A 19,074-nucleotide genomic window follows, 5' to 3' on the forward strand; every position below is an offset into this window, starting at 1 on the left:
GAGAAAGCGAGGTACAACAGCGCTTGACGTTTAGCAGGCACTCAGTGAATCTTTGTGGACTGGATGGATGGATGGGGAGAGCTCTGAGCACCAGTCCAGGATCCCTGAACTACTTATTAGTGAGCCATGAAGCAGGAGCGACGGCAGGAGCGGAGGCAATTACTGTTCCCTTATTTCTGTGCTGTATTCTCTTGGAAGGAGAGATAAGACAGGAATCCCAAACTGGCAACTGGTTGATTAAAAGCCATCCCTGTGGCCAGTTGTGTATATGGATGGCCATTTTTAAAAAAGAGACATGGGTTAGCCTTTAGTACAAAGAGCTGCTGGTGGTTTTAGTTTTTGGGGACATTGGCCCATGGTTCACTCCCCCCCCCCCCATCCCCCCAGTTATCGAAAAGTTTAATGTTAGGAAGGCTGATTGCTTTCAGAGAGTTGTTATTCTCCTCCAGGGGGATTTTTGGATGAGGATGGAGGCTACTCTGCAGGGGCAGCAGCTGCCAAACAGTCTGTTTGGGGATTAGGTGCACATTGGTATATAGCTGAAATCTGCTTCCTGGTTGCTGAAACCGTGTTCCTTTGCCTCAAGGATGAGGCGCACTCTGCTCCCTCTCATTACATTCACTTAGTTCTGGCTGGTAATACTTTTAAGCTGATAACCTTTCTCTTCAGGAGATCTTCCTTGGAAGAGTAGTTGATAGCTAGTATTGAGCAAATTAAAAATGTTGTTTCTGTCTTTTCTTAGTTTTTGCTCAGAATTTAATTACAAGCTGGTAGATAGCAGAGCATAGAAAATTAGTTGCATATTATTTAACCACTTTGGCAATGGCAGAGACACAAATGCCTTCCTATTGTTCGAATGGCAATATGAGGCATGATATATCCATATTTTGTGAAGGACTTTAAATTCTAATAGTTTTTGTAAGCATTGGTAGTAGAAGCATTGATAGTGGAATTTACTTAGCTGGTTGATTGTTTTTTTTAAAGATTTTATTCATTTATTCATGAGAAACACAGAGAGGCAGAGACATACACAGAGGGAAAAGCAAGCTCCTTGCGGGGAACCCGATGTGGGACTCGGTCCTGGGACCCCAGGATCACGCCCTGAGCCAAAGGCAGATGCTCAACTGCTGAGCCACCCAGGCGTCCCTACTTAGCTGGTTGAACCCTAAGTTTGTCTAGTGGATTCGGGTTGCATCCATGGTTCTGATGGTTCTAATTATGCCAAGACTTTATAGGAGAGGCTAAATTAATTGCCACTCTGGGGGATCCCTGGGTGGCGCAGAGGTTTGGCGCCTGCCTTTGGCCCAGGGCGCGATCCTGGAGACCCGGGATTGAGTCCCACGTCGGGCTTCCTGCATGGAGCCTGCTTCTCCCTCTGCCTGTGTCTCTGCCTCTCTCTCTCTCTCTCTCACTGTGACTATCATAAATAAATAAAAATTAAAAAAAAAATTAAAAAAAATAAATTAATTGCCACTCTGTGACTTAGTACTGCTCTGTCGAGATTCTTTGGATCATCTGAATGAACATTTATTTAATACTGCAGAAATAAAAACTTGCAGTGGGTACTTTTAATGTGGGTGTGTGCTGATTTTTATATACCAGATAATGTGTCTAAATAGTGAGCCAGGATCTTAATAATCCCTGGGTCTGTTTAGGCTTGGGCTACAAGCTGTCACTCAAAAGCTAGAAGGTCTTTCTGTGTTACTTGGGCAGATTTTTTTTTTTTTTTTTTTTTTTTTTAAGTCTAGAAGGTCTTTGGTGGTATCTCTGAACCTTGAAGGGTAAAGTACAAGAGTTTGGACATATATTTGCATATGTAGTTTGGTTGTATTATTGTGAGTAGAACTTAAATCTACATTTAAAATAGCTGGCGCATTTGTCCGTAGACCGGCAAAGTTCAAACAACAGAATGACAGAAATATCCTTTTTTTCTTTTTTTTTTTTTCCTGGTGTTCAAGGCTCAATTTGCTGGTCTGAGCTCAGTAGATTTTCAGCACTCAAGCTGGGTATCTTCAAAACTGATTTAGTGGATGGGGTATAGTTTTCCAGTCACTAATGGAAACAATGACAGTAAATTTTAAAGGTTTGTATTTTATTGGAATCTGGCATTGTCTCCTATAAAAGTAAATCAAAAGTAGCACTTTTGATTCTTGGACATCTCAACTAGCTCTTCTTTTCAGAAAAGGATATTTTTCTTTTCAATTTTTATATATGGTTACAATATAAATATAAATACTAGATATAGTTATATCCTTGTAAACTGCATTTCAACTACAGATCAACAGAAGAGCAAATGTAGTTAGGCTACTTTCCTAGTGTATCTTATTTTGAAATTCACATATATGAGTAAAATTAAATGTATTTACTTTTCAACATCATTTATTTTGCATGCTGTTTCCAGTGAGTTCTGAAATAGTTCTCATGCCTATTTTAAAATGGGACTGAAAGGATGTATGTGTGTGTGTGTGTATGCACGCATGAGTGGTGGAATGCAGGGAGGATTGTTGTGGAGAAAGGTGATTAAACACCTATGGAACTAGAAATTTGAGACAGGTCTCTAAGCTTCTAAAAACAGGTAAGATAGGCTAGAAAATGTACTAGAGCATTATCTTTTATTAGGAAGGATTTATAACTAGTTATTTTTGTGGTTAGGATTGAAAACTAGACACTTGGCTTGTCCTTAGGGAATATCCAACAAAGTTCTGTACGTGAAGTAGTTTAATCTTTAAAAATAGGATTAAAACCAAAAGTAGTATATACTTACTGTAGAGAATTGACAAAGTATGGGAAAGTAAAGGAAACACGTTAATCAGTCAATGAATATTTATTGATTAGCTTCTCAAATACTCATGATTGCTGGCAGGTACAGTTGTCGGGGATGTGCATTTAGACAAGGTAAGAGTCCCTGTACCCAGGGGATGTGTATTTTCTTAGGAGATGGAGAAGCAATATGTACTAGTACATCAACAAGTCAGTTATTCTCAGGTCAGTGCAAAGAAGATAAAATGTGGGGTGGGAAAAGGTGAGGCAGGGGGTGCACCAAGGCCTGTGGTGATGGGAGTAGGGAGGGGAGGACCTTCTCAGGGTTGAAATTTGAATTGACCTCAAAGATGAGGTGATAGTCACATGAGATGAGGAGGAAGAGCATTCCATGTAGACAGAGCAGGTCCCAGGGCCCTGAGATGAGAAAGCTTTCTTTGTTTGAGGGACAGAAAGCAGAATGAAAATACAGTGTCCATAGCAAACCCATAGTAAACATTCATTGAATCTTTTTTTTTGCAATAGTTGGCTTGGTTTTATAGAGTTTTTTTTTGAAGGATTTTGTTTGTTTAGTTGACAGCATGAGCAGGGAAGAGCAGAGACAGGGAGAAGGAGACCCCTCGTTGAGCAGAGAGCCCGATATGGGGCTCCATCCCAGGACCCTCAGATCATGACCTGAGCTGAAGGCAGATGCCCAACCTACTGAGCCAGGCACCTTTCTTTATAGAATTTGTATTGTTGGCTTGCATTTATTTATTTATTTACTGGGACCCTCAGATCATGACCTGAGCCGAAGGCAGATGCCCAACCTACTGAGCCAGGCACCTCTCTTTATAGAATTTGTATTGTTGGCTTGCATTCATTCATTCATTCATTTATTTATTTATTTATAAAGGTTTTATTTCTTTATGAGAGACACAGAGGCAGAGACATAGGCAGAGTGAGAAGCAGGCTCCCTGTGGGGAGCCCAATGTGGGACTTGATCCCAGGACCCCAGGATCATGACCTGAGCCCTGTGGGGAGCCCAATGTGGGACTTGATCCCAGGACCCCAGGATCATGACCTGAGCACAGAAGGCAGACTCCCAGCCTATTGGGCCACCCAGGTGCCCCTGTTTATAGAATTTGTATTGTTTGCTTTTAATCACAGTTGCTTCATCATATAAACATTCCCCCATTTTATAATGGATGTCATCAGTAAATATTTTTAGTTTTGGTATAGTTAATCTTATAAATATATTGTTGATTTACTTACCCATTTCCTGATAGCTTGGCCTTTAGTTTTTTTTGTTTTTTTGTGGATTTTTTGCTATTATAAATACTACGGTGAGCACTTTTGGATCTAAAGGTTTTTTGTTTCTTAGGGTTCTCAGAAGGAGAAATAGGAACTAGGACAAAGATAAATTGTTATTTATTGCCAAAGTTCTTTGCAAAGGATTGTTTTTAGTTTAAGTGCTAAGGGTATCCTGGCTTGCATTTAAGTGTTACTGTTTTTCAAAAACATTATTACAATTTTTTTATTGTGGTAAAATATATATAACATAAAATTTACCGTGGTAACCATTTTAAAGTGCACGAGTGAGTGACATTAAGTTCTTTCATCCAGCAGCCCTGGTGGCGCAGCGGTTTAGCGCGCCGCTTGAAGCCCGGAGTGTGATCCTGGAGATCCGGGATGGAGTTCCACGTCAGGCTTCCTGCATGGAGCCTGCTTCTCCCTCTGCCTGTGTCTCTGCCTCTCTCGCTCTCTCTGAATATATAAATAAATAAACCTTAAAAAAAAAAAAAGTCCTTTCATCCTGTGGTGTGACTGTCAGCACTCTAGCTCCAGATTTCGTCATTGCAAGTAGAAGCCCTATGTACCCATTAAAGCAGTCATTTCTGTTCCTTCCTGCCCGTTAGCCTCTGGCTACCACTAATGTGCATTCTAACTCTACAGATTTGCCTATTCCGAGCATTTTATATAAATGGAATCATAGAATATGTGGCTTTTTGTGTCTGTCGTCTCTCATCTAGCTAGGGTTTCAGGGGTCATCCATGTTGTAACAAGTGTCAGTACTTCATTCTTTTTCATACTTTGATTCTTTTTTTATTCCATTGCTTGGTATATGGGTATGCTGCATTTTGAGTCTCCATTATTTGTCTGTAGATGGGTATTTGGGTTGTTTCTACCTTTCAGCTATTGTGAATAAAGCTATGGACATTTATGTACAGTGTTTGTAAGCCCGTATTCAGTTTCTTTGGACATATACCTAGGAGTGGAATTGGTAGGTCATATGTAAATATGTTTAACTTATTGGCATGTGTCAAACGGGTTTCCCCAGTGGCTGGGCCATTTTACACTCTCAGCAGCAATGCATGTGAGTTCCAATTTCTCCACATCCTCTGCCAACACTAGTTCTTAGGTTTTTGGTTTTTTGGTTTTTATTATGGCCATCTTTGTGGGTGTGAAGTGGTATCTTGTAGTTTGTCTTTTTTCCTAATTACTGATGTTGACTGTTTTCTCATGTGCTTCTTGGTCATTTGAGTATTACTCTTTGATTTGAAATTCTTTTTTTTTTTTTAAGATTTTATTTATTTAAGAGAGAGAGCACAAGCCAGGGGAAGGGGCTGAAGGAGAGGGAGAGGGAGAAGCAGACTCCCACTGAGCAGCGAGCTCAGCTTGGTGCTGGATCCCAGGACCCTGGGATCATGACCTGAGCTGAAGGCAGATGCTTAACTGACTGAGCCACCCAGGTGCCCCTGAAATTCTTAATGAAGTGTAAAATGTGTACAGAAAAGTACACATAACTTTTCACTACTCAGTAGACCCATGTAACTACCACCTGGATTGGAAACAAAACCCTGCTGCCCTCCTGCCTTCTTAGAGTTGCAGTGCAGTCTGTCCCCAGAGGGTAACCACTGTCTGACTTGTAATGGCGTAGATGAGTTTTGTCAGTTTTGGTACTTATATAAATAGAATCACAGACTATATACTCATTATCTGGCTGCTTTGGCTTAACATCAGGTTTGTGTCATTCATGCATATCGTTCATTTTATTCCACTGTGTGAAATGCTAGTTTGTTTATCCAATGTACTCTTGATGAGCATTTGAATTAGTGTTGGGATATTATAATACCATGAATGTTGAATTCTGCTTTTTCCCCTGAACACGAATGTGTGGGCCAAATTCAGCATTTGTAGTTGTCATACTAATTTCACTTTTATAAATATTTCCTGTACTTTGTTGGTTACATTATTTTCTCTTTTAATTTTAGTTCTGTTTTGGACATAAGAGAAGTTCTAAGTTGTTTCCTTATTCCAGCTTTTTGTTTATGTTTTAAGTTTACAAAGTGACTTTGTAACTCTTACATTACAGGTAGAGTTTTGAAACTGGAAGTCAATTTATAATCTTGGTCTGAAGTTTAATAAGACTGATGAAATGTAAGCACACTTGAAAGAGATGAGAAGTTTCTGACATGGGGACCTGGTATTATTTAAGGGTTTATAAAACCTTTTGGGTTTTTATAATAATTAAAAAATCACAAATTTATTTTTAACCACACAGTGGGGCCTAAGTGTCTTATTGGGGCAGGAATCAGAATTAATTTAATTATTTGGTCTTTGGGCTCTATTGACCTTTTACTTTTTCAATTACTTGGATTACAAAGCAATTGTGTATATTACAGAAGATTTGAAGAATACAGAAAAGCTTACATAAGAAAATGAAAATAATTCCACTATTCCAGGAAAAAACTACTTGTGGTATATTTTCTATTTTTTTTATGCAGTATATATATATTTTTTTTTATTGAACATAATGTTCTGTGATTCCCCCATGATAATGTACTATGAATACTTTCCTGTGTAATTAAATACTAATTCTGTAGCATGATTTTTAAAAACTAAAGCATGATTCTGTGATTTTCTTTTTATCAAAGTAGTACATAGTTTAGGAAGTCGAGTAGTTCCACAGAGCCTAGAGTTAAAAAAAAAAAAAAAAGAGAATCCTGAATCCTGTACCTTTTCCCCTCTAGAATCCAGCTCTCCAGAAGAACTGCTGCCACCTTTGTGTTCTTCTTCTGCAGTTTTTTTTTTTTTAAAAGGTTTTATTTATTTATTCATGAGAGACAGAGAGAGAGAGAGAGAGAGAGAAGCAGAGACCCAGGCAGAGGGAGAAGCAGGCTCCATGCAGGGAGCTCGATGCCGGACTCGATCCCGGGACTCCCGGATCATGCCCCGAGTCTAAGGCAGGCACCAAACCGCTGAGCCACCCAGGTATCCCCTGTAGTTTTCTTTTTGTATTTCCAATATTTCTTGACTTACTCCAGTTTCAGAATTTGTCTTGACTTCCGGTTATGGAAGATGGGGATTGTTTTTTAGCCCTGCCTCCTCCCCAGGGTGTGCTTTCCTTTTCATCTTCTAGATACACTTATGTAACAAATTTTGGTTAACCAAGATTCTAGTTGTTATGATTACAGAAATACCATTTACGCTGAGCTTTGTTGTACACTCATAACATTTTCCTTGCAGATGACTTTGCCGTATCTAGATTTAGTGAGTCTTCGTATTCTGTGCTTAGCTGTCGGTTCTCTCAACCACTTTCCCAGCCTCAGACTCTTCCATCAGTGGTGACCTCTCCTTTCAGTACAAGCATACCAGGTCATTCTTCAGCATCTTTTTATTTTTCTTGGATACCTTTAACCTTCTGGTTCAGTTCGGACCAGTTACCTTTTTAGCCAACTTACAGTGCGGTTTTTACCGTCCTGGGAATTCTTGCTTTTTTTTTTTTTTTTTTTTTCTGTATTGCTTACCACTTCTAGCTTTCTGAGAAATGGGGCATGGGAAGCAAGTTCTGATAGACCTATAACATCTAAAAATATTTTTGGGACGCCTGAGTGGCTCAATGGTTGAGCATCTGCCTTTGGCTCAGGGCATGATCCCAGATCCTGGGATCAAGCCCCACGTCAGGCTCCCTGCATGGAGCCTGCTGCCTGCTTCTCCTTCTGCCTGTGTCTCTCATGAGTAAATAAATAAAATCTTAAAAAAAAAAAAAAAACCCAAAACCTCAGAAAACATCTAAGAATATTTTTATTAGAGCCTCTTCTGGATTGGTAACTTGGCTGTGGTTAGAAGTCAAGGCTGGAAATTTCAAAAAAAAAAGCTGGAAATGATTTTTCCTCAGAATTTTAAAGGTGTTGCTTCAGCATCTTTGAGGTCCCAGTGTTGCTCTGAAAAATTGGATGTCATTCTGCTTTTCAGTCCTTTGGAAGAAACCTGTTTTTTCCTCCTGGAAGCCTTTAGGAACTTCCCTTTTTTTTTGTTCCTGGTGCTCTGAAACTTTATAGTGATGTGTCTTAATATGAGTCTGTAAAAACCAATTCATTGTGCTCGGCTTTTGATGGATGCTTTAAATCTAGAAGCATATACCCTTCGATGCTAAGCAATTTATTATTTCTTTGGTAATGGGCTGTCCGAAAGGGAAGAGCTCTTGTTATGAGGTTTCTGGGCCTTCTGGACCAGCTTTTCTTCTCTATTTTTTCCCTATTTATCTTATTTTTCAACTCTTACTGGTTTTATGGATTTTTTTTGTTTTTTAATTTCAAAGGTTTTTTTTAATGAATATTCCTTCTAATAACATGCTTATTTCACCAGTGAATATTTCCCTATTAATTATATATAATTTGAAATTTTTCCTCTTCCCAGCATTGTCTTGTTTTTGTTTTTGTTTGTTTGTTTATTTATTCATTTATTCATTCATTCATTCATGATAGACATAGGGAGAAAGAGAGAGGCAGAGACACAGGCAGAGGGAGAAGCAGGCTCCATGCCGGGAGCCTGACGCGGGACTCGATCCCGGGACTCCAGGATCGCGCCCTGGGCCAAAGGCGGGCGCTAAACTGCTGAGCCACCCAGGGATCCCCTGTCTTGTTTTTGTTTTATAAAATTGTCTCCCTTCCTTGTTTTGTTTCTACCTTTCAAATTGGAGGATTTCTCAAATATTCGACAGTCCTTGGCCATCAGATTAAAGTGTGAGGATTTGTTTGGTTTTGCTCTGACAGTGAGTTGGGAGGTGCATTCCCGTGGACATAGCTTACAGAGAGGGACAGAGCTTACAGCAAAGTGTGGCTCTGTAGGCCAGACCAGTGGGTCTGACTTACTCAGGGGACCTTCAGCTGCTAATGTCTGTGGGTCTTTTTCTTGTAAGGAAAAGAGGGTCTTGCTGCCTGAGAGGTTGTACTGGATTGCAGAGACTCTGTGACTGAGCTGGGGGAAAAGAGCAGTGAGTGGTTGGTGGTGGCCATTCCGGATAGGCCTTCCTCAGAAACGCCTTTGTTTGCGTCCTCCTTGCGGTAAACTTGCTAGGGAGGAGGGCTCAGTGTCTGGCTGTTTGCTTGGGTTACAGGATCTGGGAGCTTGATGGAGAACTCCTTCTGAGGTGTTTTTGACCATTTTTTTTTTTAGCCTTTCCCATTCCTGGTTCCTGAACCTTTCTAGGCTTATGTATGTATGTATGTATGTATGTATGTATTTCCCACCTCAATGACTCATGAGACCATTTTCCTTTTCCTCAGCCTGCTAATAAGTCAGATTGATCACCTGCTGTCCTGCTCCCAAGTTGTGCTCATACCTGGAGTCTGCCCTAGTTCTCTGCTGCTGTTTGTTTGCTTGTTTGTGGTCTCTGCTTTTAAAAAAATTATTTTTTGTTGGACTTGTAAGACACGCCACTACCACCACTCTGCTCTGCCGAGGGAGAAGGAGCTGCAAGGCCTTCTCAGCTCTGCATTGGTATTGCCCGCTGCATCATTCAGGACCTTGTTAGGTGCTTAGTGATTTTATTGGGTATATGTAAGAATGAGTAGTTTTGGGGTTGTAAGGTTATCAATGTTTAATTTGAATGTGCTACCAGTGCTCTTTAACTAACATGGTAGTTTCCAGTAAGTTAAATTTAGGTATATTTTTTAAAAGATTTCATACTTCATTAAAAGTATTTGTAAAATATTTTCTTTTGGTGCTTTATGGGTAATCTATCTGAAGGCATATTTTCTTTAATACAAGGGGGTTGTCAGGTTTAAGATTTTACAGTATTTAGTACTTTCAGAGTAAGAGCACTGTGTTCATCAGCTAGGGCTGCCATAACAAAATACCACAGATTGGCGGCGTAAATACAGCAATGCATTATGTCTCCATTCTGGGGGCTCGAAGTTCAAGATGAAGATATTGGCAGGTCCAGTTTCTTCTGAGGTTTGTCTCCTTGCTTTGCAGATGGCCACCTTCTCGCTGTCCTCACATGCTCTTCCCTTTATCTGTGTCCTAATCTTTTCTTATAAGGGCAACAACCCTGTTGGATTGGGGCCAGCTGTATGATCTCTCCTTAATCACCTCCTAAAAGGTCTGATCTCCAAATACAGTCCCATTCTGAGATGCTGGGGGTGAGGACTACAGCATAGGAATTTGGGGGAGGTGGGGCATACAGCAAGTATTTTCATGATCTCTTATGCTTTGAAAGCAGTATTTCATTAAGATATTTTAAAAAATGGGATGCCTGGGTGGCTCAGCAGTTAGGCATCTGCCTTTGGCTCAGGGTATGATCCCAGGGTATGAGATGGAGTCCTGCATTGGGCTCCCTATGGGGGGCCTGCTTCTCCCTCTGCCTGTGTCTCTGCCTCTCTGTCTCTCATGCATAAATAAATCTTTAAAAAAAATTTAAAAAATATGTTCTGGAAGTCCTCCTGTTGTTATTATAATAACATTAGTTCTAATACACTTAAGGAAAGAATGTATTAGTGTGACCTCTTGGAGATGGTGTGGGCTTTGAGGTCAGACATACAAGGTCTACTGTGAATTCTAATCTTGTCTTCAAATAGTTCACTAAAGTATTCAAACTGTCTGAGATTTGCTCCCAAACCTGTGACCTGAGAGTAACAGTACATTATAGGGTGACTCTAGGAAATTAGAGACAGTGTGTAAAGGTACCAAGCATAGAATTGACTCTAAGGTATTTTCTTCCTGTTGGTCTTTCTTTCTTTCTTTTTTTAACCTAAAATAGTGTGTTTTGTATTGTTTTTCTTGTATTGTTTTTCCCTACTTAATATTTAAAAGTCAACTTTAAATATAGATACATATGGGATGCCTGAGTGGCCTTTGGCTCAGGGCATGATCCCAGAGGTTCAGGATTGAGTCCCACATTGGGCTTCCTGCATGGATCCTGCTTCTCCCTCTGCCTTTGTCTCTGCCGTTCTCTCTCTCACTCTCTCATTAATAAATAAATAAAATCTTAAAAAAAATACATATTATTTTAAAAATTACTGTGTGCATTTCTGTTCACAAGTGGCTGAATATTGGCAGTTTCATAAGGTTCAACCTGAAAAATGTATTTACCTAGTTGGTCCTGTATTGGAATTTCTCATCATCATCATGAGTGGTTGTTGGTTTAACATTCTTACACATACATTATACGTTTATATTACATAATACACTTATAAACAATGTATTCTGTGGAATCAGTGGATATCTACATTTCAAAGACTCTTGATGCATAAGGACAAACAGCTCTTCATAATGCTTATACCATTTCACTTTTGTCAACAGGGTAGGCCCTTTTTCCTCACACCGGAATTATCAGGGTTTGAAAGGATATCTTGTTTTAACTTGCATTTCTTTGCCATAGCTAACGAGTATTTTTCATCTCTGTCCATTTCCTCTAAACGCTTTGAGAATTGTCCATTTTTATATTGGGGCATTTGTTTTTCTTATTGATCTCTCTCTTCCACTGCTTCTAAGTTTGTCTTGTTTAATAGTTTAAAACTCTGTTTCTGTTTTTGCATTTTGTTAGAACCTTTGCATGGCTGAAGTTGAAACCAAGAAGACCAAACACATACACACTTGGTAGTTCAGGGAAGCATCCTTTGCCTCGGATGGCTCAGGTTTGAATCCTGGGATTATGACTGAGTGCCTGTATATAGCCTTAGGCAGGCCCTTTTAACACCTGAGCCTGTGTCCTCGTCTGCAGAATGGGGGTAGCAGCAGTGCCTATTTGCTATGATTATTGCAGGGATTGAGAAGGACTTGGTTGTGAAGCCCCTGTCCCAGGTAGTCAGTAAAGCTAACTATTGAAGGGGAGCTGTCCACGGTCAGGTTAGTTCATGCTGGGGGAGTACAATCTTTGTTTCAGCCCGTGCTCTTTGTTTTTGGCTTTCCTAGCCATTTCACTAGAAACTTCATCAGCATTTGGTAGAATCTAAAAATTTTAAATAGCATTTATCATTCTTCATTTCAAAACATTATGTGCAGGTAGGGTAACTGGGTGATGGGAATTAAGGAGGGCATACGATGAGATGAGCACTGGGTGTTATATACTATATGTTGTCAAATTGAATTTAAATAAAAAATTAAGACAGTATGTGTTTCCATCTAATTGTAGTGTTAAAGTCATTTTTTGAATACATCTATTTAGTTGCTTTTGCATTTCTAATCATGTGATGATGCTGGTTTAAAAACAGTATGAAATGGAGAACAGCACGTTTCAGAGAGACTCCTGTTGTAAGTCACCATTGGTTTTCAGTGCAGATCAGTAACCTGTGTTTGTGATGGTGCTTTTGAGTTTTGCTTTCTGCCTGGTTAGGTTACAACGCAAGGAAACACTTGCCCCCTCCCTGTATCTTGATTGTAGCTTGTGCATTACAAGGACCATTTGAACTGTTTGTTCAAAGGGCTAGTTTTTGGGCAGCCCCAGTGGCTTAGTGGTTTAGCCCTACCTTTGTCCCAGGGCGTGATCCTGGAGATGGGATGGAGTCCCATGTCGGGCTCCCTGCATGGAGCCTGCTTTTGCCTCTGCCTGTCTCTCTCTCTCTGTCTCTAATAAATAAATAAAATCTTAAAAAAAGGAGCGGGGGGCTAGTTTTAACTGTGGCATCTTGCTTAGCTAAATACTAAGGAAAAAATGACGGTTTCCTCCCTAATAAAACTGAAGAGCTAGATCTTTGTCTCCAGTGTTTTAAAATTGGATTATAACTCATGATTTGTTCAGCCATCATTAGTAGTACTTTTGTGATAGAGAGGACTATCCAAAGGGAAGATATAGCACTTTGTTTTACATGTTCTGAGCTTTATTATATGATGTTTTTGCTGTGCTTTTAAAGTAATATGCCTGTTTACAAGATGTTGGGTTTTTTTTAAGATTTTAATTCAGTATTTTCTATTTGCATTTCAAAGATCTAGGTTCATGTTTTTGGAGTTGTTTTTCTGTTGTGCAGATTTCCCTCATTTAACCCTGTGAGAAATCAACACTGTAAGCTGACGTCATTCCCTTTGTGTATTGTTTAACCCTTGACAACTCGTACTGGAATGTCTAATTAATGGTAACTAAAGTCAGCTTGCAGCCATTTTGTAGTCTTTTCTCTTAGGGCTTACTTAAACCATTTATTTTCAAATCTTATTTTTTTCCCCATTTACAAATATATATGCTTTTTTGTGATACTCAGCTGGATAAAAAAGGATTTCTACTGTTGGGTCATATACATACTGCTATTAATGTAGCCCAATGTTTTAACACATAGGATTTTTATACATTGGTGTTCACTTGGAGTGGGTAAATCACTCAGTGTGTAATCCTCCCCTGTTCAGTAGCCCTTGGTGCCTCTTTCCCACCCACTTCTTCCCCCTTTCTAGGAAGAAGCCCTATTTCCCCTTTGTCCCTTTGTCCCTTCTCTCTCAAGGCAAGGCACTGCCATTGTCCAAAGGAAAAAGGAATGGTAGTAACTTCACTGGCTGAGAATGGTAAAAGAGTCTGGACTTTAATTTGCCTGGAATACCCGCTAAGAGTTTGAATTTTTTCAAAATGAAGAGAAAGGAATTTGTTTTTATTGTCTACCACCAAAAATAGCTTGTTTAAGATTCTGAGTTTATTTAGTGGAATAACTTATTTTACTCATAATGTGTACTATTACTAAAAATTTTTTGACCTACACACAAGTTTTTTGCTTATTAGAAGTTTCTAGCGGCAATTTATAGTGCTCACAAAAAGTTTTCCCTTATATATTTTAGTTGGATAAATAAGATTGGCCCCTTAAAACCAGGTATGTGAAAAGTTTTGGGTGGTATTTTCATTTGTTCTATGAAGCATGTTTCTGATTTTGCCATGGTCTTTTTTTCTTTACAGTTCTGAGTGACTAACAATTTTTATTTTGACCATTCGGTCCCATAGCTATATGCTACTTAAATTTGTGAAATTTCATATAAAGTGAGTTCATTTTTATGATTTTGTATATTGGCTGATGCTCTGATTTTTAAAACTACATTTGGTAAATACAGATGTTTTCCTTAATGTATTTTTCACAGTCCTTTTGATTGATACCCCCTAAGTGTTGTCTTTGAAAATAATCGTGATTCACAGCCCTTCTCAGCCTAGCCTGCCTGCCCTGAGCCTCTCATACATTCTGAGGCTGCGGTAGGATAAACAGCAGTTCCTTGCCCTTGTGAAACTGAAGCTTGATACTAGTGTTAAACTTGGATTTACAGAACTGCGTTGTGGAGAAAGGGAAAAGCAAAGTTCTGTTTGAAAGTGTACTTTGTCTAGTTTCCTTTAGAGTATTAATGTATAATTAAAAATTTTATGGGAGCTGCAATTATCAAATCTTAAATAATTTCAGAGGTTATTCTTTTAATAGCATCCTAGGTTTTATTATTTTTTTAAAATTTTTAAAAAGATTTTATTTATTCATAGAGACAGAGAGAGGCAGAGACACAGGCAGAGGGAGAAGCAGGCCCCATACAGGACGCCCCACCTGGGACTTGATCCCAGGTCTCCAGGATCACACCCCAGGCTGCAGGAGGCGCTAAACCGCTGTGCCACTGGGGCTGCCCCTCATCCTAGGTTTTAAACATGTACTTTGAACTCTAATAAAGAACTGTATGTGTGGTTAAAAAAATACTTAAAAAAAATTTATTCATGAGAGACACAGAGAGGCAGAGACATAGGCAGAGGGAGAAGCAGGCTCCTCACAGGGAGCCCAATATGGGACTTGATCCCCAGACCGGGATCATGCCCTGAGCCAAATGTAGGTGCTCAACTGCTGAGCCACCCAGGCATCCCCTTTGTCTAGATTTTCACTGATTCCTGCCTGTCTCGTTTTTCCCTTCCTTTTTATTTCTTTGGCTTTTTTCTTTTGGTTTAAATATTTTCAACCTTTTCTATTTTTTGATACATGTGCTTAAGTTCTGCCTTTGGTCTAATAGGTTTTCTAAATGTTTCTTAATTTTTATTGGTTTCTTTTTCAACCTCAGGGTTATGTAATTATACTTTCTGGTTTTGAAATTAGGGAATTTTTAAATAGTTATTATGTTATTTATTTCTAATTTTATTGCATTGTATCAAACATAATCTATAAGATAAACTCGGGAATTTAATGAGACTTCCTTTTGCCCAGTACATGGCTTATTTATATAATTTCAGGTATGCTAGAAAACCTGCATATTTTCTCTTTTATTGGGGTGGTATTCTGTGTATTTCTAATTTGAGCCTTCTAATTGTGTTGTTAAGGACTTTGATGTTTTTGCTTATATTTTGTCTGCTTGATCTGTCAGTTCTGAACAGTAGATTCAATTAAGAATAATTGTCAGTATTTCCCTACAGTCCTGTTAGTTAGATATTTTTTGAAGTATATTGTGTAGAGTGAATGTGTTCATGGTGGATAGATCTTTTTCTCCTCTTTTCATTAGTATGTAACTGCTTTATATATCTTATATTCCTTTAAATTTACTTTTTTGGGAAAAATTCCCAAGTTACAAGAATGTTACAAAGAAAATTAATGTACTCTATGTAGATTCACCAGTAGTTAATATTTTTTCATATTTGCTTTCTAATTTTTTTTTTGTATGTTTGGTGCACCTTTTGAGAGCTGCACATACTTCTCCCAAATGTGAATATGAGCATCTTGCTTTATCGCCACAATGTAGTTATCAGACTGTAGGTGTTTAACATTGATACCATGTTGCCCAGTATGCTGTCTTCACCTAGGATTTCTCAGATTTACCAAAAGTGTGATCTTTATTGCTCTTGCCCTCTCTCCATTCATCAGTTCCATCTGTCCATCCTGTCTCTTTGGTTTCTCGTAATCTAGATTCTGAAAACAGTTCCTCAGCCTTTTTTTCCCTCTTCTTGCCGTGGCCATTTGGAGGAGTCCTATCCAGTTGCAGGTTGTTTCTGCTTGCTTGTCTGCTTGCTTGTTTCTGCTTGAGTATGTGTAGGCTAAACATTGAGGCAAGAATATTCTATTATATTATGTAGTGATGTTGTATTCTTGCCAGCCCATCGTGTGGGGGCACATGATGACCATCTTCTCCAGTTCTTGGATGTTAGGTTTGATCATTGGGTTAAGGTGATGTGGAATCATGTCTCTTCATTATGCATAAGTGCTCTGTGGAGTGATGCTTTGAGACTGAATGCATATCCAGCAACTGCAACCCAGTGTTTAGCATCCATTGATTTTGTATGAATCAAATATTATTATAGTAGTTTTATTCTGTTAACTGCCATGCTTCTGTAATTTTGCTTTTATCTTTAATTGGGCATTATGGCTGCATTTTCCAGCTTTGGTCTTATATATTGTTTATTTTCCTTTTATTATTTTTTACCCCTCTTGCCTTCCCCTGGGTAGATGGACTCTTTCTCCTTTGGTTTCAGAGTTGTAGTTTGTGTCCATGCATGCAAGCTGGAGTGTCATTTGCTCTTAACTTAAAACATGTATGTTTATTTCTTTTGTTGGTTTTAAAAGTTTACCAAAGACAGGACCTTCTCTAACGAGACAGGTGCCTTATTACATGTCATGTTCTTGGTGAGGCCTCCCCTTGCCCACTGAAGTTGATGTTATGTAGGATTTTTAGTTCCTTTTATTGTGGATATACTTTGTTTTTCCTTTTTTTTGGTCTTCTTTTTCCTTTTTCTTTCTCCCTCTCTTCCTTCTTTCCTCTCTTTCTTCCCATGTACTCTTGCATCGCATTAGCTTAGAAGACAGCAAGGGATTGTGTAATTTATATTTTCTTTTTAAATGATTAAAGTAGGGACACCTGGGTGGCTCAGCGAGCATCCGCATTTGGCTTTGGGCATGATCCCAGGGTCCTGGAATCGAGTCCTACATTGGGCTTCCCACAGGGAGCCTGCTTCTCCCTCTGCCTCTGTCTCTCTCTCTCTCTCTCTCTCTGTGTCTCATGAATAGATAAACAAAATCTTTAAAAAAATAAAATGACTGAAGTAATTAAAAGTAAAGTTTTGACAGTATGAAAGTGTAGGAATACTCTTGTAAGGGAAGCACCTTCTTTTTTAACTTTTTTGCACGGGACATGAGTGTCTGAAACCCTGTGTGGAGGGGCGTTGGGTCCCACTGGGCACTCTTCTCTGGTTCCTTCAGGCTTTTGCAGCTACCATATCTTTAAAAAGGAATTAAGAATACTAACCTTGGGATCCCTGGGTGGCGCAGCGGTTTGGCGCCTGCCTTTGGCCCAGGGCGCGATCCTGGAGACCCGGGATCGAATCCCACGTCGGGCTCCCGGTGCATGGAGCCTGCTTCTCCCTCTGCCTATGTCTCTGCCTCTCTCTCTTTCTCTCTCTGTGACTATCATAAATAAATAAAAATGAAAAAAAAAAAAAAAAGAATACTGACCTTGCAGAGGTTTGCAAAGACTGAGGTCATTTGGAAGCATGTAACTAGATGATAATAGTTGTCAAAATTAAATAGAGGAAAACTCTTAATGCCACTGGTTAAAAAGTAAAGATTTAAATGAAAAGTTCAACAGGTTGACTTCAGATCTGGGTCGCCATAGAATATGATCTCAGAATATATCTTGTAGGCCTAATGCATTGTCTATGAAAGTTTGTTCTGATTTAGTGTAGCAAAAGAAAGCAATGTATTTTCTGGTCCAGGAGTTGATTCAGATGGCGTGTGGGGTTTCATGGTCATGTGTCTTTTAATATGGAGCAGGTCCAGTCTTTCTTAACCTTGACCTTTTTGATGAAGAAAGATGATTTTGTATAGTGTCCTCTAGTTTGGGTAACAAGTTGGGTTTCAGTGTTAACCTTGTTTTGAGGCACTACTGTTAGAGAACACTCTCTGGGTAAAGATTTAAATTGTCTTATGTGACCACTGGCAGAATAGTTGTTTCTTTCTAGAACAGAAACACGTGGTTACTTTGGGTAGGAGTGCTGTCCAGGGCATGCATGATTGGAGAACTTCTCTTGTCTCTTCCAAGAGTGTGGGAGAAAGGAGGAGAGAGATGTGGGGTGGGGAGGGGGGTCCCCTAAGTCTGCTCCAGGCGGTCACTGGAATGACAGAAACAATGCCACCAACAGCTGTGGCCACTTGTTCAACTTACTTACCATTTTTATCTCACTGATCAGATGTTTCATTTTCATTTTCATTTGAACATTGTAGAGAGAGATGGAAGTCTTAAGGTGGCAGCTGTGAACAGCCAGTCCAACAGCAAGATAAGCTGTGATCTTTAACCCTTTGCTACCCAGCTGTGTGTGTATCACCTGATTGTTTTTAAGATTGATTGATTGATTGATTTTTAGAGAGAAAGGGAAAGAGCAGGTGTGGAGAGGGAGAGAGAATCTCAGGCAGACTCCCCACCAAGCATGGAGGCCAGTTGGGGGCGGGGGGGGGGGGACTCAATCTCTCAACCCTGAGATCATGATTTGAGCCGAAACAAGAGTCAGGTGCGCCCAACTGACTGAGCCACTGATGCGCCCCTCACCTGATTATGTTCTTATTTAGTGGCTTTTGAAAAGAAATAGCCATCTAGAAGTTTTGAACTATAATCCTACACTAAGTAAAAGTTCCTAGAAACTGTTATAACATAATGGGCTAAATCACTCATTTCAGGCTTAACAATTGGAGAAGAATATTTGTAGTCATTGTTGCTCCTGTAGCATAATTTAACTGCTATTTGATAAATTTAAATAGTGAAACTTTTTGAAAAAGCCTTATTTGAAGTCAGGGTTCTTCCCCTCCCCCTTCTCAGCCTGAAGTTGTACATCATCACTGGGGCTGTATGTGGTCCTCTTATTTTGTGATATGACTTGTGTAATCTCAGGAACTTTTCTTTTTTAAGTGTGAGGACACTGAAGACCCAGGAGGGTTGAGCTCAATGCAAGCCCTCAGGATTCTCTGCTGATCAAGTAGCACGTCTGACTGTTAGATGGACTGGTCAGATGGTATAAGTCTTTGTTATGATTGTCACCAAGGGCAAAAAGTATCTTAAAATTGGGTTTTTCAATGAGGAGTACTTCCTGTGAGATGTAGCTATCTGTCTCACTAGCAACAGGACTTGCAGAGTAACAGT

General features: G+C 39.4%; 1 protein-coding gene across 21 annotated transcripts in view; it reads left to right on the forward strand.

Annotated features, from left to right (window-relative positions):
- The window catches only part of ENAH (ENAH actin regulator), a 145,285-nt gene that overhangs the window by 35,253 nt on the left and 90,958 nt on the right, over positions 1-19,074 (forward strand). The window lies entirely within an intron of this gene.

Source organism: Canis lupus, chromosome 7, assembly GCF_003254725.2.
Source record: "Canis lupus dingo isolate Sandy chromosome 7, ASM325472v2, whole genome shotgun sequence".
In the NCBI taxonomy this organism is placed as follows: domain Eukaryota; kingdom Metazoa; phylum Chordata; class Mammalia; order Carnivora; family Canidae; genus Canis; species Canis lupus.